Source organism: Rattus norvegicus, chromosome 13 (genome assembly GCF_036323735.1).
Source record: "Rattus norvegicus strain BN/NHsdMcwi chromosome 13, GRCr8, whole genome shotgun sequence".
Lineage (NCBI taxonomy): Eukaryota > Metazoa > Chordata > Mammalia > Rodentia > Muridae > Rattus > Rattus norvegicus.
The window spans coordinates 16330971-16356653 of record NC_086031.1 but is presented as its reverse complement, the minus strand read 5'-3'; positions in this window follow the sequence as shown (position 1 = coordinate 16356653).

Below are 25683 nucleotides of genomic sequence, written 5' to 3'. Positions count from 1 at the left end.
CAGCCACTGGACAAAACTGCCTGTTTCATCTGCAGACTATGCTGTCCAGAAAAGGACAAATTATGAACAATAGTTGACTGATAAACTCTGCCAAGATAGGGTCATTGGCCCTTCAAAATCTGCATTTCAAGAGTCTGTCAGTTGATTTTGGGCCAGAAGACTAAAGACTTGTGCTCACATGTTGCTAACAGGGGACTGTGCTAGTAGAGATTTGTCTCTACAACCTCTCAGTTCTAGAAGCCATGTTAGGCTTCCTATATGTATAGATATTTGGTCATTCTCAGATTTCTAACAGGGTTGAAGATTGATTGTAGTCTCTTAGCCTATTGGACTGTTTAACTCGGAATATACATATTTTATTAGATCGTTATCAGATAGTATACAAGCTAGCCAAGATATAATAAAGATTTTAAGCCTTTCTTAAGCTGAAATCAATAATTAAATGTTCTGTTTAACTGATATATTGTTGGACTGGGTGTTAAATATATTTTATGCTATTAATTACACAATGATAATAGTTGTACTCAACTTACATTTAGAGAAAAGTTTTTTTTTTAATTAGACAAAAAGGGTGAAATGTGGGAAGATGTCACAGGTGAGGCAGGTACAAGATAGAAGGAGGCTTGTTATTGGATGAGAAGGAAGGATGGACAGGAGAAAAGTTTGAAGGAAGAGGAGGAGACTGGAATGAAGGAAGAGGAGAGAGGAGAGAGACCGAGAAGCCATGGTGGTTGATGTAAAGATTCTGCTCTGTGTACCTACAGGTTGTTCTTAAGGGATTGATGGTACTGGTCTTTGTATGTTTAAATGGGCAATTATAGCTTATCAATTGGATCTAAAAATGATAAAATAATAAAAATATTCAGTGTTGATATTTGTTTAAAACAATATCCTCATTATTCTAATCTTTCATATCTCATCTATGAAATAGAAAATAAAACTAGCTTCCTAGAAATATGTGGTGAAAAACTGTAAATATGCGAATCCATCAGAAAAGACCATATGTGACCAATAATCAATAAACTATCCTAAAATAAATATTATTAATTTTATATGCTTTTGGTTTACATTTAGTTATTCATTTGGTGTGTATGTCTATGATGCATATGCATGTGCATGAGTGTGTTCATGTTTATATGTGAGTGCAAGCAGATGTCAATAGAAACGTCAGGTCATCATCTTCAACTCTCACCTAGATTAAGGCATGATTATTCTTGTTCATTCATGCAAAGGCCAGGCTCACTGATGGATGAGTTCCTGGAAAGTCCCCACTTCCCATCTCTCCTCCAGAGAAAGTATTATGGGATAACAGACACTTGCCGTGAGATACAGACATGTGAACTTGCGTGTTGCGGAAAGGACATGTTTAAAGTACATACAGCTACAGCTCTCAACACATTATAGTTGAGATCTCTGGGAATGATTGAAATCCCATGCATTTCATAAAATGTGTTCACTTCATCATGTGAGAAAACAGGGCATTTTTTTTTTGAAGATTCAACTGAGATTTTTTTTCACACTTCATTCATTTTTGTTCTTAACATGAGTATTACTTATTTACATTTCGAATGTTATTCCCTTTCCCAGTTTCCGGGCAAACATCGCCCTAATCCCTCCCCATCCCCTTCTTTTTGGGTATTCCCCTCCCCATCCTCCCCCCATTGCCGCCCTCCCCCCAACAATCACGTTCACTGGGGGTTCAGTCTTAGCAGGACCCAGGGCTTCCCCTTACACTGGTGATCTTACTAGGATATTCATTGCTACCTATGAGGTCAGAGTCCAGGGTCAGTCCATGTATAGTCTTTAGGTAGTGGCTTAGTCCCTGGAAGCTCTATTTGTTGGCATTGTTGTTCATAAGGGGTCTCGAGCCCCTTCAAGCTCTTCCAGTTCTTTCTCTGATTCCTTCAACGGGGGTCCTATTCTCAGTTCAGTGGTTTGCTGCTGGCATTCACCTCTGTATTTGCTGTATTCTGGCTGTGTCTCTCAGGAGAAATCTATATCCGGCTCCTGTCGGCCTGCATTTCTTTGCTTTATCCATCCTGTCTAATTGGGTGGCTGTATATGTATGGGCCACATGTGGGGCAGGCTCTGAATGGGTGTTCCTTCTGTCTCTATTTTAATCCTTCCTTCTCTATTCCCTCCCAAGGGTATTTTTGTTCCCCCTTTTAAAGAAGGAGTGAAGCATTCACATTTTGATCATCTGTCTTGAGTTTCATGTGTTCTATGCATCTAGGGTAATTGAAGCATTTGGGCTAATAGCCACTTATCAGTGAATGCATACCATGTGTGTTTTTCTGTGATTGGGTTGCCTCACTCAGGATGATATTTTCCAGTTCCAACCATTTGCCTATGAATTTCATAAAGGCATTGTTTTTGATAGCTGAGTAATATTCCATTGTGTAGATGTACCACATTTTCTGTATCCATTCCTCTGTTGAAGGGCATCTGGAATCTTTCCAGCTTCTGGCTATTATAAATAAGGCTGCTATGAACATAGTCGAGCATGTGTCTTTTTTATATGTTGGGGCAACTTGTGGATATATGCCCAAGAGAGGTACAGCTGGATCCTCAGGTAGTTCAATGTCCAATTTTCTGAGGAACCTTCAGACAGATTTCCAGAATGGTTCTACCAGTATGCAATCCCACCAACAAAGGAGGAGTGTTCCTCTTTCTCCACATCCTCGCCAGCATTTGTTGTCACCTGTTTTTGATCTTAGCCATTCTCACTGGTGTGAAGTGAAATCTCTGGGTTGTTTGGATTTGCATTTCCCTCATGACTAAAGATGTTGAACATTTCTTTAGGTGTTTCTCAGCCATTTGGCATTCCTCAGCTGTGAATTCTTGGTTTGGTTCTGAACCCCATTTTTTAATAGGGTTATTTGACTCCCTGTGGTCTAACTTCTTGAGTTCTTTGTATATTGTGGATATAAGCCCTCCGTCTGTTGTAGGATTGGTAAAGATCTTTTCCCAACATGTTGGTTGCTGATTTCTCCTAACCACAGTGTCCTTTGCCTTACAGAAGCTTTGCAGTTTTATGAGATCCCATTTATCGATTCTTGATCTTGGAGCAAAAGTCATTGGTGTTTTGTTCAGGAAATTTTTTCCAGTGCCCATGTGTTCGAGATGCTGCCCTAAATTTTCTTCTGTTAGTTTGAATGTATCTGGTTTGATGTGGAGGTCCTTGATCCACTTGGATGTATGCTTTGTACAGGGTGATAAGCATTGATCGATTTGCATTCTTCTACATATTGACCTCCAGTTGAACCAGCACCATTTGCTGAAAATGCTATCTTTTTTCCATTGAATGATTTTTGTCTCCTTTTTCAAAAATCAGGTACCCATAGGTGTGTGGGTTCATTTTTGGGTCTTTGATACTTTTCCATTGGTCTATCTGTCTGTCTCTGTACCAATACCATGAAGTTTTTATCACTATTACTCTGTAATATTGCTTGAGTTCAGGGATAGTGATTCCCCCTGAAGTCCTTTTATTGTTGAGAATAGTTTTAGCTATCCTCGGTTTTTTGTTATTCCAGATAAATTTGCAAATTTTTCTGTCTAACTCTTTGAAGAATTGGATTGGTATTTTGATGGGGATTGCATTGAATCTGTATATCGCTTTTGGTAAAATGGCCATTTTTCTATATTAATCCTGCCACTCCATGAGCATGGGAGATCTTTCCATCTTCTGAGGTCTTCTTCAATTTCTTTCTTCAGAGTCTTGAAGTTCTTATTGTACAGATCTTTTACTTGCTTGGTTAAAGTCACACCGAGGTACTTTATATTGTTTGGGTCTATGATGAAGGGTGTCTTTTCCCTAATTTCTTTCTCGGCTTGTTTCTCTTTTGTGTAGAGGAAGGCAACTGATTTATTTGAGCTAATTTTATACCCAGCCACTTTGCTGAAGTTGTTTATCAGCTTTAGTAGTTCTCTGGTGGAACTTTTGGGATCACTTAAATATACTATCATATCATCTACAAATAGTGATATTTTGACTTCTTCTTTACCAATCTGTATCCCCTTGATTTCCTTTTGTTGTCTGATTGCTCTGGCTAGAACTTCAAGAACTATATTGAATAAGTAGGGAGAGAGTGGGTAGCCTTGTTTAGTACCTGTTTTTAGTGGAATTGTTTCAAGTTTCTCTCCATTTAATGTTAGCAACTGGTTTGCTGTATATGGCTTTTACTATGTTTAGGTATGGGCCTTGAATTCCAATTCTTTCCAGGACTTTTATCATGAAGGGGTGTTGAATTTTGTCAAATGCTTTCTCAGCATCTAATGAAATGATCATGTGGATTTGTTCTTTAAATTTGTTTATATAATGGATCACGTTGATGGTTTTCCATATATTAAACCATCCCTGCATGCCTGGGATGAAGCCTACTTGATCATGGTGTATGATTGTTTTGATGTGCTCTTGGATTCAGTTTGCCAGAATTTTATTTAGTATTTTTGCGTCGATTTTCATAAGGGAAATTGGTCTGAAGTTCTCTTTCTTTGTTGGGTCTTTGTGTGGTTTAGGTGTAAGAGTAATTGCGGCTTCATAGAAGGAATTCGGTATTGCTCCATCTGTTTCAATTTTGTGGAATAGTTTGGATAGTGTTGGTATGAGGTCTTCTGTGAAGGTCTGATAGAATTCTGCACTAAACCCGTCTAGACCTGGGCTCTTTCTGGTTGGGAGACCTTTAATGACTGCTTCTATTTCCTTAGGAGTTTTGGGGTTGTTTAATTGGTTTATCTGTTCCTGATTTAATTTCGGTAACTGGTATCTGTCTAGGAAGTTGTCCATTTCCTGCAGATTTTCATGTTTTGTTGAATACAGGCTTTTATAATAAGATCTGATGATTTTTTGAACTTCCTCTGAATCTGTAGTTATGTCTCCCTTTTCATTTCTGATTTTGTTAATTTGGAAACACTCTCTGTGTCCTCTTGTTAGTCTGGCTAAGGGTTTATCTATGTTGTTGATTTTCTCAAAGAACCAACTTTTGGTTCTGTTTATTCTTTCTATGGTCCTTTTGTTTCTACTTGGTTGACTTCAGCTCTGAGTTTGATTATTTCCTGCCTTCTACTCCTCCTAGGTGTATTTGCTTCTTTTTGTTCCGGATCTTTTAGGTGTGCTGTCAAGCTGCTGACATATGCTCTCTCCTGTTTCTTTCTGCAGGCACTCAGAGGTATGAGTTTTCTTCTTAGCACAGCTTTCATTGTGTCCCATAAGTTTGGGTATGTTGTTCCTTCATTTTTATTAAATTCTAAGAAGTCTTTAATTTCTGTCTTTATTTCTTCCTTGACAAGGTTATGGTTGAGTAGAGCATTATTCAACTTCCACGATTGTGTGGGCGTTTTTCTCTTATTGTTATTGAAGACCAGCTGTAGGCCATGGTGGTCTGATAGCATGCATGGGATTATTCCTATCTTTCTGTACCTGTTGAGGCCCTTTTTTGATCAATTATATGGTCAATTTTGGAGAAAATACCATGAGGAGCTGAGAAGAATGTATGTCCTTTTGCTTTGGGATAGAATGTTCTATAAATATCTGTTAAGTCCATTGGGTTCATGACTTCTCTTAGTCTGTCTACGTCTCTGTTTAATTTCTGTTTCCATGATCTGTCCATTGATGAGTGTGGGGTGTTGAAATCTCCTACTATTATTGTGTGACTGCAATGTGTGTTTTGAGCTTTAGTTTTACATATGTAGGTACCGTTGTATTTGGGGCATAGATATTTAGGATTGAGAGTTCATCCTGGTGGATTTTTCCTTTGATGAATATGAAGTGTCCTTCCTTATCTTTTTTGGTGACTTTTAGTTGAAAATTGATTTTATTTTATATTAGAATGGCTACTCCAGCTTGCTTCTTCTGACCATTTGCTTGGAAATTTGTTTTTCAGCCTTTCACTGTGAGGTAGTGTCTGTGTTTGTCTCTGAGGTGTGTTTCCTGTAGGCAGCAGAATTCAGGGTCCTTGTTGCATGTCCAGTTTGTTAATCTATGTCTTTTTATTGGGGAGTTGAGGCCATTGATATTGAGAGATATTAAGGAATAGTGATTATTGCTTCTTGTTATATTCATATTTGGATGTGAGATTATGTTTGTATGCTTTTCTTCTCTTTGTTTTGTTGCCAAGATGATTACTTTCTCGATTTTTCTAGGGTGTAGCTTGCCTCCTTATGTTGGGCTTTACCATTTATTATCCTTAGTAGTGCTGGATTTGTAGAAAGATATTGTGTAAATTTGGTTTTGTCATGGAATAACTTCGTTTCTCCATCTATGTTAATTGAGAGTTTTGCAGGATACAGTAACCTGGGCTGGCACTTGTGTTCTCTTAGGGTCTGTATGACATCTGTCCAGGATCTTCTGGCTTTCATAGTCTCTGGTGAAAAGTCTGGTGTGATTATGATAGATGTGCCTTTATATGTTACTTGACCTTTTTCCCTTACTGTTTTTAATATTCTTTCTTTATTTTGTGCATTTGGTTTTTTGACTATTATGTGTCGGGAGGTGTTTCTTTTCTGGTCCAATCTATTTGGAGTTCTGTAGGCTTCTTGTATGCCTATTGCCTATGGGTATCTAGTTTTTTAGGTTAGGGAAGTGTTCTTCTATGATTTTGTTGAAGATATTTACTGGCCCTTTGAGCTGGGAGTCTTCACTCTCTTCTATACCTATTATCCTTAGGTTTGATATTCTCATTGAGTCCTGGATTTCCAACAGGGCATTTTTATTACATAAGGGCTCCACACACGGAGCACATTATGCAGTAAAACATGTTCTACAATGTTAGTGAAGAGCAAGATACTCACAGTTGGTAAATGATTTGCAAGTATTCTTTTTCAAAGTCCTCATTCTTTTACAATGGTGAAATAAATTGTAGCTCATCAAAGATTATGACTTGAATTGTTATCCCCAAAAGTCATATAAATGACAGATACATATGGCTACCTGTTTATAACTCGAGCATGGAAAGAAAAGATACATCGGTTTAACCAGCAAGCTGGACCAGTTGAATTGGTTCACTCAGAGTTCAATTGAAATATCCTGTTTTAGCAAGAAGATGAAAATAAAAAGGAGTATACTTGACATTAATTTCTGCCGTCCATATGGCTGTAAATGCATGCTAAACACAGACACTCACAAGGATACACAAGCACACACACACATTAAAAAAAAAGAAATAAAAATAAAAACAAAAGCAAGATACCACAGCCATTCTTATGTGCTTACTTTCTGGGTTTTGTAAATCTCTTTACATGGGCATGAGACAAGGGAAATATTGTGGATTTTCACACAGCAATGGTCACAGCATTGCTCCTCCATGCTTGATTTAGATGTGATTTATACCTCATGTTATTCTGTGTTATTTGTGCTACTGATATCATAGTCTCACTGTTCAGACGTTTGGATAGAAATGTGCAGAAGCAACTAAACTAAAGGGAAGAACAAGCACTGGTCCAGGTACTTCGGTCTAATAGAGGCATAAAGGATCACATATATTTCCATGCAGATAAACATTCAATAGGGAATTTTCCATAGTGGACAGAAGGATGGCCTGATGGTTTGTCAACGCCTTAAACAAAGTAATCAAAGAAAACTGACTTAGTATAAATAGTGTAAGTGGAAAATTTTGTGTTGTGTTTGTGTATTCATTTGTGCCTGTCCATACATGCAAATACAAGTCAAACTTGGGTATTTCCTTACCAGAGACACATACCTTGATTTTTTTTATTTACAAGGAATTCAGATTTACTAAGTGCTTTTATTTAAGATAAGCAACAATGGACACAGCAAAATAAATCATGTAGCCATTGTAATATCTGAATAATAGATTTCAAACCAAAATTAACCAGAAATTATATATTATATAACATATATAACTTATACATATCAACATAGAGTAATCCATATGACTATGATCCAACACTAACCATGTGTTCTAGGAAACAGATCACCAAGTTTCACAAAAGGTGCACTACTACACCTAAAATCACATAATGACTTTATTACAGTAATATTTCACACTTGCCAATATACAGAGTACACAAACCAAACTTCAAAAGGAAAATGCTGGAACCAAATATTATAAAACACAAGGTATAATTACATGATAATTACAGAACATTTTACCTAAACATCAAAGAAAATAATTTTCTCACAGAAAGTTACTCATAGAACATTTTCTGAAGCAGTGTGTATGTGTTTGTATTTTTTCTTCTCTCTCTCTCTCTCTCTCTATATATATATATATATATATGTGTGTGTGTGTGTGTGTGTGTGTGTGTGTGTGTGTGTGTGTTTAGTGTGTGTGTTTACATTTGTGAGAACTTATATCTTCTAGCATTTGTCTGTAGATCACACTATAAGTTCTCTTTTGTCAAAATGTGGTTTCTGGTGATAATATACACATCATCAGATTTGACAGCAAGCATCTTTACACACTAAGTAACCTGAGATACACAAGAAACTCAATTGCAACTAATTTTACTAGGTAATAAAATCACTCTAATTAAATGTGTAGTTAGTAGATTTCAGTAGTTAGAAGATCAGAATATGTTCCTGAAAAGTTACCAAGAAAAATGTACATAGGGGTCTGAAAGGCAGTGTCTACCTTTTTGTATAGTACAATGGTGCCATTGCCTAATATGTTAAATAGAACAGAAAGACCTAGGTTCGATTTACAACATTCAATAAATTTAGATTTGTCTTTATTTCCTAAGAGAGGCCAAGATAATCCTTGTTTAACAATTTGCATTTTTTGATTGAATGGGGTAAATTATAATGAAAGAGACTCAACATCTCCCAGACACTCCTTCTTATCTACTATACTTGAGTTACAAAGTGGACTCAGCATCAGCAGGATCACTAGACAGTACAAGTAAGAAAATTCCTAGATGAGTTCCTATAATGGTGCCCAGTATAGTGAAAATGAACTTTGATGCCCTTGATCACCTTTCACAAGCCCCACCAGTTTTCTCTGCTTTCCTGAATGGTAGCACTCTTCCCTCATAAACACATATCCATGCTCATTTGACCGTCTCCAACAATGATGAGAAATTTAATACCTTGTCTATATTTCTTCCTATAGTACATCTGTGAAATCACCATATATGAATTTCAAATAAGAAATACAGCTTGACAGTGAAACGCATTATTGCCTTTTTCACACTTGCAATTCTAAGATAGGAGCAGCACAAGTTTGGGTTATATAATGAGAGATTGTCTCCCTAAAAATACCCTTGCAAAAAATTAATAAAATCTATATGTTACATCTACATTTAACATGCATCCTCTACTTTTCTTCCTTCTTGTTCTGACCCTAGTATGTATAGATTCCATACTTACCATAACAATTTTTCATGAAACACATTTTGTATTATTTACTATACATAATGGAAAGATTATTTAGAATAAGTATTAGGATGTTTGTAGGTTTTCTAATATGTGAGATGTGCATATGGTAGGTAAGAATATCCTTGCAGGATAGGTGCAATGAAATCAGATTTGCATTTTTGTGCTGAAAAGAAACAACTTTGGAGACAAAATGGTTAATTTGACTTGTATCTGAAGTCATAGTGTATTATGAGGGAAATGAAGAAGAAACTTGTAAAAAGAACTTGAATTCAGTGATGAAAGCTATTCTACATGGCATTGCCTCCAATCACAGCCAAAGATTTACCTCAGGAGCCATGGCGCATGCTGTGTGCTAGCTGGTTTATAGTCATTCTTATACCCAGATAGCTTTCTTTTATATTTTAAGACCACCTACCTAGGAATGCTACTGTCCGTAGTAATATCAACCTTTCTACATCAATTCAGATGTTCCCTGCCCCATTCATACCCAGTGGGCAATCTTATTTAAGCAGTGTCCCAACTGAAGCTATTCTCTCAAATAACGTTAGGCTCTATCATGTTGAAAATTTATGCTAAGCAAGACAAACCAACCTCCTAATGTTAGTCTTCCACAGTGTGTTTGAGAGAATCTCATGTCATTATATACTGCTGTGTTGCATGTCTTTGTAATCCATGAGGATTTTTAGTGTTTAAGTTTCATACCATATCAACATAGTAACACTGGGATTCCAGATATAAATTACTGGGCTTCTACATGTGTTCTGGTAATATAAACCCAAGTCCCCTTAATTGTGTATTATAGGTTGTGCTATCTTCCCAAACCTGTTGGTGAATTTTATAGATATATTAACACATTACACACAGAGGCTTAAGATAAGGACAGAAACAAGAAATAAAGTCTTCATAGTCATATTTAGACCCTCTGACATCTGATTCTATACCTATAACAGGAACTATCCATTGCCTTGGTGTCTATTGCAAAGTTCCATTCAGATATCAATATATGGGCATGTCAAATTTGAGTACCAGAGTTAGAAAAAAATCCAAAATATCCATAGCAATGTCAAGCAGAAAAAGACAAAGAAGAAAAAGAAGGGTAAGTGCTTCAAATAGTTTTCAAAAATACTACCAGTTTTTTCCTAGAAGCATGAAACCTCAAAAGCAACACATATACATACAGATAGGTAAGTTGCCCACACAGATAGAGACCTCAAAAACAGACACAAACAGAGACCTCATCTCAAGCACTATTATGGGTTCTCATTAATATATCACCTTTCTTAAGAACAGAAGTTAATAAGTAAATCTAGGTAATTTTTTTCTATTTATTGAATAGATTTCCCAGGTTTAGTCAAGAAGTTATGTAATCCATATACATACTGTCCTTAGCACTCTAGAGGTTTTGCCAGTATAGCCATGATTCTGATATTTGGACCCGTGCAGAACGGCCAACAGAAGTCAGTGCTACTGGCTATGCAAATGTCTGCAACATTATATAAGGTCTCTCTCTGAGGATGCTGATTTTCTGTGATTTGCAAATAGTTAATGTGAACGATCCATTTAGGTTCATGTCAAAAACCTTGTCTTTGTGCTTGACATTCATGTCACATTTGTGTGTCTCCACTGCTCAGTCCTAGAAGCCAAGAAGCCTGTAGTCTCAATTGCTCATGACCTCCTTATGAGCTGAAAAAGTTCCAAACACTGAGCTTTCCAGTATGTCTAACAAGCACTCTGTCAGGACTACATATTGAGGAAAGAGAAAATATGGACAAAAAAAGTGAGGTGTGAGTTTTCCTTTGCAGATATTAAAGACACCACACAGGCGTAGGAATAAATCCAATGACTGGCACCACTTTAAAATAAATTAGAAAGATATATAAGCTGGTCTATAAAACAGATAAAAAAATTACCACCTAAAATTGTTGAATAGTCAGAAAAGAAAACTAAATTTTTCTCAGGGGAAAATTATACCCTGGACTGTGGGTAACTTTGCAGATGAAAAGAACAAGGGGCCAGAAAATAAGTGGCTCAAATCCTACCTTTCCGGCTTCTCCCTGGGCAAGGTAAAATGGTTTGCTTTTAGGCAATGGGTGGGGTATCATGCTGTATGTTTGCATTGCTGATTGGGTGACCTATGGCCACAAGTATGCTGCTTAGAAGAGACAAGGCAATCCAAAGATCTCTGGCCCAACCCAAACAAAAGATTCTGCTGGGCTTTTTGGTCTAGCCAGAATGCTCAAAGTGTTATGATAATCTAAAGGGAAATCCATGCAGGACACACAGCCAGGGCCACTCCTGGTACAGTTGCAGCACTTATGCTCACAATCATCAGTTAAGATGAACAGAGGCCGGCAGCTGAAAACTGGAGCAGGAGACATCAAGCAACTGACTAGAACTCACAAATAGAGGAGCAACTAGTAGCTGTGAGCAGTTGGTAATCAGTTAATGCCCATCAGCAAGTGGTGGCACATTCAGAAAGTAGAGGTGCAAGCCTGGCCTGCTGGCTGGATCTGAGATCCTACGATATATGCTTACAGCTCCATAAAGCAGTGACTCTCAGGCAATTCTTGGTAAAATATCTTGTGCCCTTTATTCCATGTGGAAAGGCACCTTATAAACATTTTGGGAATAGCATGACATCCAAGAGCAGATGCTTCCCTTTGACTCATTCTGAGATGTGAGGGGTGCTTTATTTGCATGGGGATGCACTTCTCGTGTTGTCCCTATGTGACTGATTCTCTTGCCTTCTCAATGGGGTGTCATGATCACCTGTTCCAGCAGGTTCTATGCCTGCCATTTTCAATTATGTGATTTCCTTGATTTTTAAACCTGCTTTAACCTTACCATTTCTTCTTTCTGTTAAAATAGTCTATTTGTCCCACAGTGGGAGTCATGTTAACTATTTAGTACAGACAAATAAAAGCAAGTGAAGTTGCAGGGGTAGAGCAGAAAGCAGTGAGAATTTTTCAGGATGTCTCTCTATCCTGTTTATATTAATTTAAATGAGAACCCAGACAAATGTTTTCGTTACTGTTTGTGAAATCTTCTGCCTCTGAGCAAATCCCTCTACTCCAAGGGAAGGTCTGTCCTGTAAAACACATTCACCTTTCCAAATTTTCAGTCCACACACATACCCTTTTTCTCTAAATATCCTTACTGACACCACACGTTTGTTTTCAGGATAAATGAGATAACTTGTGACAAGGTCTGAGGACCATGCCTTCAAGATACAAGGTAAATCTGAGTGCAGAAAAAGCCCTGTGCTAATAATGTAGAGAGTAAAGTCCTTGCCATGTAAGGTGGAGTACTGGAATTTGAATGGCTAGAAACCCCCAAACTGGGATATGGTAAAATATATTTCTAACCTCAGATTTTTTCTGAATAACTTGTGGCACATATTCCTGGAAATTCACAAGTCAGCTAGCCTGGTATACACAAAGGAGACTACTCCTCATAAAAAGTCAAAGGAAGGCAAGGGCTAATAGCCAAGCTTATCCTCTGACCCCACACTCACACCAGGGGTCAGAAACAGTAAAACACACACATACATAAGAATACTATACATACACAAACACAAGCACACACACACAGACACCGAATACATTTTATACCGAGAGAATGTTTTATAAAACTAGAATCTAGGTTCCTTTGGAATGTTTATGCTAAGTGCAAATACAGGGATCCCAGGCTATTTTAATGCATTGTACATCACACTAAAGAAATGAAACTTGAAGAATGACTGTTGTGATAAGGAATATTTAATATGTGTGTGTGTGTGTGTGTGTGTGTGTGTGTGTGTGTGTGTAGGTTTCTTTGTGTCTCTGTGTTTATGTGCAAATTCATTGTAGATGTGAAAGGCCCACTTATGGAGATAGAAATATAAGAATTATTTGCTACACAATGGAGTCACATATATGGAAAATATATGTTATTTATTTTCCTAACTACATCTTCAGTGATGGTGGAAGCCTTGGAGAGGGTATGCTTCTAGTTGACATATAGGACAGCATAGTGAGTAGAAGCAGCCATGTATGAAATATGGTACCATATCCTACCCACCTCTTTTTCATCCAAAAGGACAGAGATATTTATGTTCATGATAGTTGGTACTTTTAACAGGATTTTTTTTGTCCATTATTTTTATGGCGATTAACTAACAGTGAGAAATGTACATAAAAAGATTTGAAAGTACCCCAAAGGCTAGGGAGATGGCTCAGCAATTAAAGCCATTGCTGTGCAATTTAGCAGACAAAGATATTAATAACTAGAACCTGGTGTTTATCAGATAGGTATGGCAGCCCACATCGACTTGTATCTTTTGGAAGAAAGTAAGAAATTTCGTGGAGACTAGCCAGATAGGGAAGTTCTATGTTAAAGAGACCATAACTGAAGAATAAAGTGGAGAATGATTGGAGAAGTTTCCCTACTACAACATTAGGCCTGGATTCATATGAACAAATATGCATGGCTACCCATTCACAGAAACAGGCACAAACATATCCGTACATACACACCTGAAAATGAGGAGAAAATTAAATCTCTAGAAATATTTAATATGAATCAAACCAGACACCCACTTTCTGAATCACTCTGTCTAATTCAGGAATGCTCTGCATTATTATACACATACAAAGAGAACTCATCTTTATTAAAAGATACACACACACACACACACACACACACACACACACACACATAAACACACATTGCACAAACATAAGCAGCTTAAACACTGAACTATGTCCACATAGAATCACATCTTAATGAAATTTTAGATCAGTAAATGGAAACCTTAATTTCTTTTAAAATTGTGTGTGTGTGTGTGTGTGTGTATCATAATTTCCCTCAACCCATCTTCAATTAATTGGCATGTAATTTGCCAGTAATTACTACTATTAAAAATAATATAGGTTCAGGATACTTCAATCAGAAATAGGTTCGCTGCATAAAGATAAAAATAAAAAATTAATTCCTATCTAAAAAGCTGAATATGAGGGGACTGGTTGTAATCCTAGCACTGTTGTGATATAGCTTTTTCTGTAAGTGCTAAGCAGTCAGCTTAGCCTAAGTTTTGGGCTACCAATCAATGAAAAACTCTGATCCAAATCTAAGATGAGCAGCACCTGGAGAACAAAAGTGTCTGATTTCTACATGCACATTTGTTCATATGTACGCATAAAAATAAAGATACACACACATATACTATAGTGAGCATCTTTGTCCACCTGATGTTATTTTAAATATTAGAATACATGTTTACAAATTCTAGAAGAAGGGTTGCTGAATCAAAACATGAATAATTGTTTTATTTTCTAATATTCTAATTTGTGACCCCAGATTCAGAGAAAAATTCTGTCTCAAAAGAAGAATATGTGAGCAAAAAAGCAAGATATTCCATCCATTTTTCTATAAGTTCCAAATCATGTAAGCTCTGTGAATAATGCTAAACATGCTTAGTAAATCAGCAGTTAGCAAATTCATCTAGACCAACAGGCTAGTAATTCTCAAAGGTCTTCTGTTTCCATCTCCACAGTGTAAAGAGTAAAAACATATATAGCTCTGCCCAACACATTTACATGGATGATGGGAATTGGACTGAGTTTTTCATGCATGGTTTTTGACTTTTCTTCCAAGCAAAGTCTGAGATCACCATGCCAATAATGTGTGAATCAGGTTATGTTTGAAAATTATGATAAGTCATTTATACATACTCCAGCTTCACCCCTGATCTACCTAGATCACTGATCACTCACTTCTTTGACATCTTTTATACATAGTCCAACAAGGGACAAGACAATTTGTTTCTCTGAATAGAAATGAGATTGTCTGTGGAGTCTGTTGTATAATTACATTAACTGCTTTCTTCTGCCTTACATTATCTTTCTACATTAACTCTCCCTTTCCTCTTTCTTTCATTATCCTTCTTTCTCTTCCTCTCCCCCCTACCTCTCCTTGTCTCTTTCTTTTTCTCTCTCTCTGTGATTAAATATTCTGTAATTTTTAAATGTACACATATTTTAGTGGTTAGTATTTAATTTTTATAGAAAAACAGAGGCTTACAGGAAATTTGCTCTCACCTTCTAACAACTTCACATACAGTGTTTTATATTTCTGAATGTTTCTGTATGTTTAAATGTTTGAGCTTGTACAGGAATTTTTCAAACTGTGAAAGTCATAGTTCAGTTTAGAGTATCATTACTCAATACTCACAGCTTTTAATTAATTAATTGATGGATGTTTATTTATTAATTGAGATAGAGTTTCTCAACAGAACCCAGGGCTCACTGATTCAGCTGGACACGCTGTCCATTAAGCATAAGGAGTCCTCCTATCTCTGCCTTTCAAATGCTCAGATAATAAGATGTGCCACATTCTTGTCTTTAAAAAACAACAATACACACACATACACACACACACACACATACACACAAACACACACATACACATACATACACACATACACAGACACAAACACACACACAAACACACACACAAACATACACACACACACACACACACACACACACACACACATATACACAAACCCAAAAAACAAAAACCATGGTTCTAAGGATTTAACTCACTTAATCATGCTTAGAAGGGCAATTTCTTATTGACTGAGCTGTCTCTTCAGGCTAAATCATGTCTGAAACAAAAAAGACAGTGAATGTGCTTTGAATGAGGAGCCTAGGAGAAGAGCCTACTTCATCTATAGCCAAGGAATTATGAAGAATCTTTTCGTTTAAATGCATGTTTATGGTGGTGGCTCTGGGTCTGGGTCTATGTCTCTGTTATTATGTGTCTACAAGTGTCATAATGTAAGTGTGGATGCTAGACCACAACTTGGTGGAGTAGGTTTTTTTCTTTTTACCTTTACAGTAATTAAGGAGCTTGAACTTATGTCTTTGGATTTGTACAGCAAGCAATTTAACTTTGAAAGTTCTTTCCTTTGAGAAAGAACATGTCCTATGGTCATTATAGTGTTTTTTTTCTTTGGAGCCAATTCATCCCTAATATCCCAACTGCTGATTCTTCCTACTCCACCCAATTCTGTTCTTCACATTCACACAGTGTATAGATGGTACAAACCTAGAGCCCCCACCTCAACCTCACACACAGAAGAGTGAAGGCTGATCACACATTTTATTGGGACTATCTTGAGACAAGATGTAAAAATTATCCTTCCCTAGGCTGTTAATATCAGGAGAATAGGAAGGCAGCTAACAAGAGTCACATTCTTACCAACTCTTCATTCAAGCAATATGTTCTGAAGCAGGACGTACAAACTGTTAGACTGAAGAGAGGCCTTCTTGCAATGAAGACTCTTATTTTTCCACCTGAACATGTTACAATGTCGAGGACCTGGCAAGAAGGAAAAGTTCAATCTGAAGAATCTCATGTGCCTACTTACCAAAGCCCAAGGGGTTTCAGTTACCTGCCACTATCTGTACTGAGTTTATTGGACTCCTTTCCTTCAGGGTATTAATATAAAGTAGTAAATACCAAGTAACTACAAAAAAGGTCAAGAGAGATAAAAAATGTAACATAATTAAAAATATTGTATTAAATATATTATATATAATAATGCACATGTACATGTGTACATGCCTGTGTGCGTGCTTGTGTGTGTGTGTGTGTGTGTGTGTGTGTGTGTGTGTGTGTGTGTATTTTTACAGTGTGGAAGTGGAAGTGAGAAAATGACTTTCAGTACTTGGTTGTTTCTTTTCACTGTGGACTCCTATTGTCATGGAACTGAAGTACTCCTGCATACATAACAAGTGCTTGTACCTACTGACCCACCTCAGTAACTCTTATTTTCTTATTTTTTAACCATTTTTTTCTATGTAGCCTCCTCTTATCACATATTCATTAAGTTCTAGAGGTAATACACTTATCAGACAATTTTACTAATGGATCCAACTAGAGGGTATTCATTCATAAAATGATAATACATGGACAAAAGCACTTATTTGTGTTTTACTTAGTCAATTCGGTATGCTAAAGTCTCACAATAAATGTCTGTGCTTTTTCATACAGTGGATACACACACTTTCAGGATGCACCCACTGTTTTGTACATTTTCTGTAAGCACTTAGAAAACATTCACTTGCCTCATTTTCTGATGCAATTATACCATCTCCTTACCCAAGCATAGTGATTTTCTTTAGTGATATTCTTTTGAATATGAATATACTCAAAACTGGTTAAAACACAGAGTGGTGATTGCACTCTCAGGCTTAGAGATATGAAAGAGCCAGTTTTCTATGCATATACTTGACTATGTTTGGCCCCAGAGGGAAGGTAGAGCAGTAAATCAGATCTGTATCTAAGGATTGTAGACTCAAGCTGTCAGCAGAGCTCACGTTAAAGAAAGGTAAACAGAATGATGGGGTTCACAAGAAGGACAATGAGCAAAGCAACAAAGAGCAAAATGGAAGATTACTGAATACTTTTTGCAGGTGAGACCTGGATGAGGTTACTGTCCTGACAGAAGACTGCTGCCCTTTTGCTTTGTATGTAATCATAGTCACTCATGAGTGTGTATGATATGTCTATGCTTCGTGTACTTGGTAATGGTGGTAGTGGTGTTGTGTGTATCCATATGTTTGGAGAGTAGATAATGACAATGGTGGTTTTTCCTCAGTGGATTTCCAGTTTGTGTTTTAAAACAGTCTCCTAATAAACCTGAAACTTATCAGTTAATGTTTGTCTCTCACCAATGAAATTTTAGGATCACCTTCTCTTCTCCCTTCCTTCGACCCAACACTGGGATGACAGGAACTAGTGAAGTCATGTTTGTCATTCTACACGAGGTCATAGATCTGAACTATGGTTCTTATGATCATATGCCAGGGAGTTTATCTACTGAACTCCTATTTCCTTAGTTTAAAAATAGCTGAAACAAGGAATAAAGTGCTTACATTGTTCTTAGAGGTCTCTCACATACTTTGGCACTCAGAAGTAGGTATCTCTGATTACAGAGCATTCTACTCAAAGACTATGATCTTCACAAATGCCCATGCCAAAGGTCACCTACTCAAGAAAGGGGAACAAAGGACACAGAAGGGTTAAAGAGTCAATATCAATTCACAAATGTGTCTTCTCTGATCTCCCATGATTTCTAGATGGTCTGGTAAATGAATGGACCTAAAATGTACTGTACAATCAAAGTGTGGTTTATCAAGGCAAGGCTACACAAATAATGTTTTCAGCATAAACAGAACTAGATGCAGCATTTAAGCAAGCCCTTGATCAGACACATATTATTATTTGGCTCTCAGACAATAAAAAATTGCAATGCAGTTTGGGCAAATACCATAGGAATGGCTATGCAGACCAAGAAAAAAACAAAATCATAGAGAACTATTAAGGATTTAGGTTATATTTGGATGATTAAGATATTTGTACACCCAGTATTTAAAAAAAAAGCTTTCCATGCAGTGCATAACTTAGACTGGAGACTGAAAATGTATGCAATATCTGTGACTACAGATAAGCAAGAATCTCCTTTCTGGCATCATAAGGGTATGTTTGGCAGGTGAGTTGTTTCATGGGTTTTGAAGCTGTGTTGATGTATAGGGTTAGGTAAGAATCTAGAGGGTACCCAATGATGTTTTCAGGTCTGTGTGTTCCATGACAAATAACTATATCAGGATTGTGTAGTTGTAAGTAGAAATAGAAACATTTTATTAAAATGAGAGAAAGTGTGAGGAGCTGTCTGAGGAGCTGTCCTCACCTATGTGAGGAGCTGTTCTCACATACTCCATTACAAGATGGCACTGGCATCTGGCAGAACGCACCTAGTAAAAAGGGCAATACGCAGGCGCCTGGTAACTTCCCTACTCAAAGGAACACTTACATTTTGGTACGTCATCTGGCATAATTGGCAGCGACCAGTCAGAGAGTGACACGTCCTAGGCGAGGATAGTTTCCTATATAAGGGACAGTTATTCCTCACTCAGCGTCTCCACATTGTAAGCTTATGCTCTCCCTCTCAAGACGCATTAAAGCTTTTCTGCAGTAGGATCCTGTGTGTGCCGCGTCGTTCCTGCTGGCGAGACGTAGCACGGGACATCTGGTGCCGAAAACCCGGGAAAGACCTCGCCATCGTCAGCACCTTCGGAGATCCCTTGGCGACAAGGAGGATTCAGAACTGCAGGTAGATACGTTCGGAGAGGCAGCCCTCTCTTGGACTTTGGTCTGGGGTTGTCACCGCCTTGGGAAGGATTTGTTGAGGCTATAGTATTTGTCCTGGGAGCCACCCTACTCTTTATGTTCTGTTTTCACCGTTTTCGCTGTTAAAAGGACGATCACAGCAGCTGAAGGCACGTCTCAGTCTCTCATATATAAGTGAGATTCGCGCACCTCCCTTTTACCTTCGATTTTGACTGTTGAGGAACAAGGACGCGATAAGGCCGACATAGATAAGCGGCACCATCCGGGGAGGCGCATATAAGACTCCCGTACATAAGAGAGCAGCGTGTCCGTCTCTACCTTTTCACCTCACACCTTGTCAGACGGACGTAGATAAGCCGCCAGCGTTCCTGGCCCATCATGGGATCCTCACAGTCTGTTGTCATGGCCTTGGAAACAGTGTTAAAGCAGAGGAACATCAAAATTGGAGGAAGAACACTTAAGAACTTTGTGAAGGAGGTGGAGAGGGTGGCGCCTTGGTTTGCCTGTTCAGGCTCGTTTACGATTGCCTCATGGAACAAACTTGGAAAAGACCTTGACAGAAAATTGGCGGAAGAGGATCTGCGCCTAGGGACCAAAGCTATATGGAAGCTGGTTAAGAATTGTTTAAAGGATGAAACGTGTAAGGCAGCAGTAGTAGAAGGACAGGCCACTCTCGAGGTAGTCCGGGAAAGTCTGTCAGAAACCGAACGTAGTGAGAGGTTGGACGCACGCAAGAAAAAAGACGTCCTAAGAAAGAAAAAGGGCCCTCCCGGTAAGTCCGCAGACAAGGGAGCGTTGAAATTTTCAGATTCCAGCACTTCCTCCTCTACACATAAACCAGGAGGGGGAGCCAGCCTATACCCTGTGAAAGAGCTAGAAGCGCTGAACCTCGACAGTTCTGAAAGCTCTGAAAATAAAACCTTAGACTCAGAGGAGGAGGCCGAGCTAGTGCTGTTAGTATTCTTGAAACCGCTAGTATAATTAAAACCACTAGTAAGGTGGCAGATATTTTCCGAAAAATCCAAATTATCCTATTAAATAGAAGATTCCCTGTACACATTACTCATATACGGGCCCATTCTGGACTCCCTGGCCCAATAAGTTCAGAGAATGATTTGGCTGACAAAGCCACAAAAATGATAGCTGTGGCCCTGGCCTCTCCTTTAGAGGCCGCTAAAGCCTTTCATGGCAATTTCCATGTCACCTCAGAAACTTTATGCCGCCGCTTCTCTATAACTAGAAAAGAGGCACGTGATATAGTCACCCAATGCCAACAGTGCTGCCAGTTCCTCCCAGTTCCTCACATCGGGGTCAACCCGAGAGGAATACAGCCATTACAAATCTGGCAAATGGATGTTACTCATAATTCTACTTTTGGAAAATTACAGTATGTGCATGTATCTATAGACACATGTTCTGGCATTCTACATGCCACCCCACTTACAGGAGAAAAAACAACACATGTCATTCAGCACTGCCTTGAAGCATGGAGTGCTTGGGGAAAGCCAAAATGTGTAAAAACTGACAATGGCCCTGCCTACACATCTCAAAAATTCCGTCAGTTTTGTGCTCAGATGCAGGTTACCCGCCTGACGGGCCTGCCCTACAACCCTCAAGGACAGGTAATCATAGAGCGTGCTCATCGGACGCTCAAATCATATTTAATAAAACAAAGAAGGGGAATTATGACAGAACTCCCCCCAACACCCCGAGTGGCCACTGCTCTGGCCCTTTTTACCTTAAATTTTTTAAATCTTGATGAAGCTGGACAAACAACAGCTGAGTGACATTGCTCAGAGCCCAAGAGGACAAAAGAATTAGTCAAATGGAAGGATGTATTAACAAACGAATGGAAAGGCCCCGGACCCTGTTTTAATAAGATCCAGGGGAGCTGTCTGTGTTTTTCCACAGGACAATGAAAATCCCATATGGATCCCAGGACGACTTACTCAGAGCATCACAGCAAGTGATCAAGAAGGGACTGGGACTCCTGCACCTCCTCACTCTTCTTCCATGGATGCCAGCAACGGTGCAGGGCGAGCTATGATGGGGAATAATGTCAACCTTTCCACTCCCAATGCCGGTGGTGTACCACTAACAGGGATTTAGGGTTGGCCTATTTACCTAAGGATCTACAGGTTGAACGACTAAAAGAAAATAGGACTATTCCCCTTAAGGGCAGCCTTTGTTTTGGCGTATTCAACAAAACATCTTTTGATCTCCCTTGCATTATGTTATGTAATCAATCTTCTGCTTGGTTAAGGGAGGCCACATGGGGAACTGGTGAGGAGGACATTGTGGCTAACGCCACAGTTCTCTATGGTGGTGGCCTTACATTGCGTTAATGGTAGCTGCACTGATCTTACGCCCATGGCGATGCTACATGGAGGAAAAGGCGAAAAGGGACGGTTGTCATTTTCCTGGATGGGGAACATCAAACCTGCTGCCTCTGTCTGGACAGCTACTCATATAAAATATCGCAGTAGTTACCCGCATGCCTCGCTTTATCCCGATCCCTGTTGATGCCCCGGGGACCATGACCTTATTTAGAGGAAAAAGAGATTTTGGTACTTCTGCAATTATTGCTGGCATTATTGCTAAGACAGCAGTCGCTGCCTCGGTTACTGCCTCGGCATTGGCCTTGTCAAATACAGTACAGACAACCAAAACTATCAATGATTTATCGGCCACCGTCTCTGTGGCTCGGGACAGACAGGCCTCAGCCAATACTCAGACATAGGGAGGCCTTATGCTTGTCAACCAACGTATAGATCTGGTCCGAGAGCAATTAGACATTCTATGGCAACTGGCTCAGCTTGGCTGTGAGCAAAAACTCCCAGGCCTTGTGTCACCTCCATATAATATGACAAATTTACCCGAGCTGCTAATCTGTCTAAGAGTCTTTCACAGCATCTGTTACAGAATTGGACCTCGGAGTTTGAACAGACACTTCGAGAGCTGAGAGCGACCATCATTCGAGTAAATTCTACCCGACTGGGCCTGTCTTTGACGGAGGGATTGTCGTCCTGGATCACCTCAGCAGTCTCTTATTTCAAGGAATGAGTGGGAGTGGGACTTTTTGGAGTGATCCTCTGCTGTGGATTAGTGTTACTCCTCTGGTTGCTTTGCAAATTGAGATCTCAAACAAGAAAGGACAAAGTAGTGATCGCCCAGGCGCTTGTAGCCCTTGAACAAGGAGCGTCAGCCGATATCTGGTTGACCATGCTCAAGCAACAGGTCGCCGGCTGGACAGCTCTTGCACTCCTAGAACCTCGGTTCATTGCACAGGATTAGAGTGTCCGGCTTGAGCAGCCCATGAGGGGTAACGAGCTTAGCATCGCACAGGGAAGTTCTACCAAATACGCTCCCTGGAAGGCATGTCATATTACATGAGGGTTTCTGCCCTAGTTTCCCCCCCTCGAAAAATGGCAGTGCAACGGGTCTGGAGTGCCCTGGGTCCCAACAACAGCCTAAGGGTATCTCTCTTGTACAGGTTCGCCAACTTTGCACGAGGATATGACCTTATTTGGGCTTTCCTATATGAATGCGGCATGGGAAAATAGTTCTAATAAAGATGACTTAGCAATGGTTACACTGTTGAAGGATTTAATTCTTCTTCTCTGAAGTTCATTATCTATCTATATCTACCCATAGAAGGTTGAGCCTTCTGGACCGTCCCTCATCCATTTTGGAATATTACCTGACTTGATTTTGTGCTGGCCTATCCACTACTGTGACTGCATGGGGTCAACAGTCATGTCACGCTCAAAAGACAGTATTTTTAGCAGTTCCTGACCCCTCTGAATGGATGACATTGTTGCCTGATTGCAGTTGAGGACTCAGAAGTCACTTAGTCTCATCATTTTGATATGTCTGAACTCACTGGAGCCACTGCAAAAATAAACTTTTGGTACACTTGAAAGCCTTGAGTGTTCAAAAGATTCTTTACTCTAAATTCCTTCACTAGCCACCTTTTTCTAAAATTTTATGTTTAAGATTTGTCTTTTCAACAGTATGAAATGAAGTACTGTTATTTATTTGATTAACTTGTCTCTGTCGTTAACATCCCACAAAGGAGGAGACCAAATGCTGTAAGTCCCCAATGCTGAAAACAAACAAGACACACTTCTCAGTATATATTGTTGAGATAAAATTTATTCCATTCTATAGCAAGAAATGATGAATTCCAATCTCTCAGTTTGTTATGGAAAATTAATGTTCAATGTGAAGGAAAGTAATTTTCAGTCTAGTATGAAGTACTATTTTAATGATTACTGAGTTTTCTACTATTTCAAAGCAAAAAAGGTCTTGGTGAAAACAATGATTCCCTTGCTTAGTCTCGGCTACTCATATACTCTTGGAGATCTTTCCTATTCTGTTTTCAAGGATAAAACTTTGTAAAAGCAGTAAATAGTAAATGTGAATTCTAAGGCATGGATAAAATGGTCAAATCAGTGCAGGAGTAGATGGATTTTGATGCTTCATAACACTTATAAATATTTACCTATGTGAATTTATTGCTACCTTGCATAATAAATTGTTTACTAAACTTTCCATTCATACCAGAGGATAAAGCTCTGTTTGTAGAGTGCTGACCTAGCAATTACACAATCCCAAGTTTGCTTCTGATACTCACATAAATTGATCACCATGTTTCATGCCTATAATTCTGGCATTCAGCAAAGGAAGACAAGAACTAGATGTACAAGATCATCACTAGAGAGGTAGGACATTAGAACCCAGCTTTGCCTACATGAAATCTTGTCTCAAAAGTTTTTTCTAATCCTTTCACAAAAATATAACAGAAATGAAAACACTGATAACAAACACGATAAGAACATGTCCATGTATTTTATTACATACATTTGAATAGCACATGTAGGTATGTGTATATTCATGTATACATATACGTCTCTGTACATAAATACTCACAGAGAGTATTAAACCAAGAAATATATTTTCATCAAAGTTTTGAAAATTTCATATCCAAAAAGCCCCTCCTTTTCTTTAGATTTTCAGTCTATCCAGGTAACAAAGCACTGTTCCACCAGGAAGAGATGAGAAGGTAATCTCAGGTTTATTTATTCCAGAAGGAATTTTTGTCACTGAGTGGAATGTAGAGCCAGCAAAGTGTACTAAAAATATAATGATGTTGTCTTCCTTTAGAATGTGCCTTAATGCTAAGTCGAATTAATTGCAAAGGAGCATGACCTGATCAGCTGGGGAATTCCTGGGCTTCAGAGAGAATATTGACAGGAGGCCCTCTAGAGAGATAAGGCTAGAGGGAGGTCAAGTATACATAGCAAGGCATGGTTCACAATACATGCTGTCTGCTACAGGACCTGTAGGGCTGCTAGGAAACAGGTGGATAACATGAGGTATGAAAAAATAACAATACTTTTTAAACATTCAGTATGTCATAGGAATTTTTGTAGATAACAACATATCTATCATAACCCCCAGACTAATATCATCAATGAAACATAGCTCTGTCATCAATGGAAGTAAGAGTTTGTTTGTTACATAGTCAAATATGAATTAAGATCCTTGAGACTCAGATTTAGATTTTCTCACATACCCTATTTCAAAATAATAAAATTTCATGATATTTGTATATTAATAGGGCAGAGCAAGTTGTAGGGCAGTTTTTATTAGATCATTGGTGTGAACATGATGCAGAAAGTTCTCAAACTACGCAGATACTTTAGCTATTGGGTTTATGGATACTAGGAATATGCTCCTAATCACCAATAACAGGAAAATTCCCAGCTGACTCTCAGATGGTCACCATGTAACATTATCCTCCTAGATCTCCTAAGCTCAAAATGGATCAGTGTTTATACCTTCTGTAAATTCTTGTCTCTACATCTCTTGTAGAATAGAAACTTTGTAGGAACAGGGTGGTTTATTGTTTTTTGTTTTTTTGTTAGTTTTGCTTGTTGTTGTTGTTGTTGTTGTTGTTGTTGTTGTTGTTGTTGTTTTCTTCTGAATACACTGGACTACATAATTTCTATTTTCACAAATAAGGATAAAACATTGATTCTTTTTTGAAGTTCTGCCCAAGTAACCTACAAGTAAATTTTCATTGAAAATGCATTTATTGCCCAAATTATATGTGGATCACTCCATGATGAATAACAATAATTTAAAATAAATTACAATATAGTGCTTCA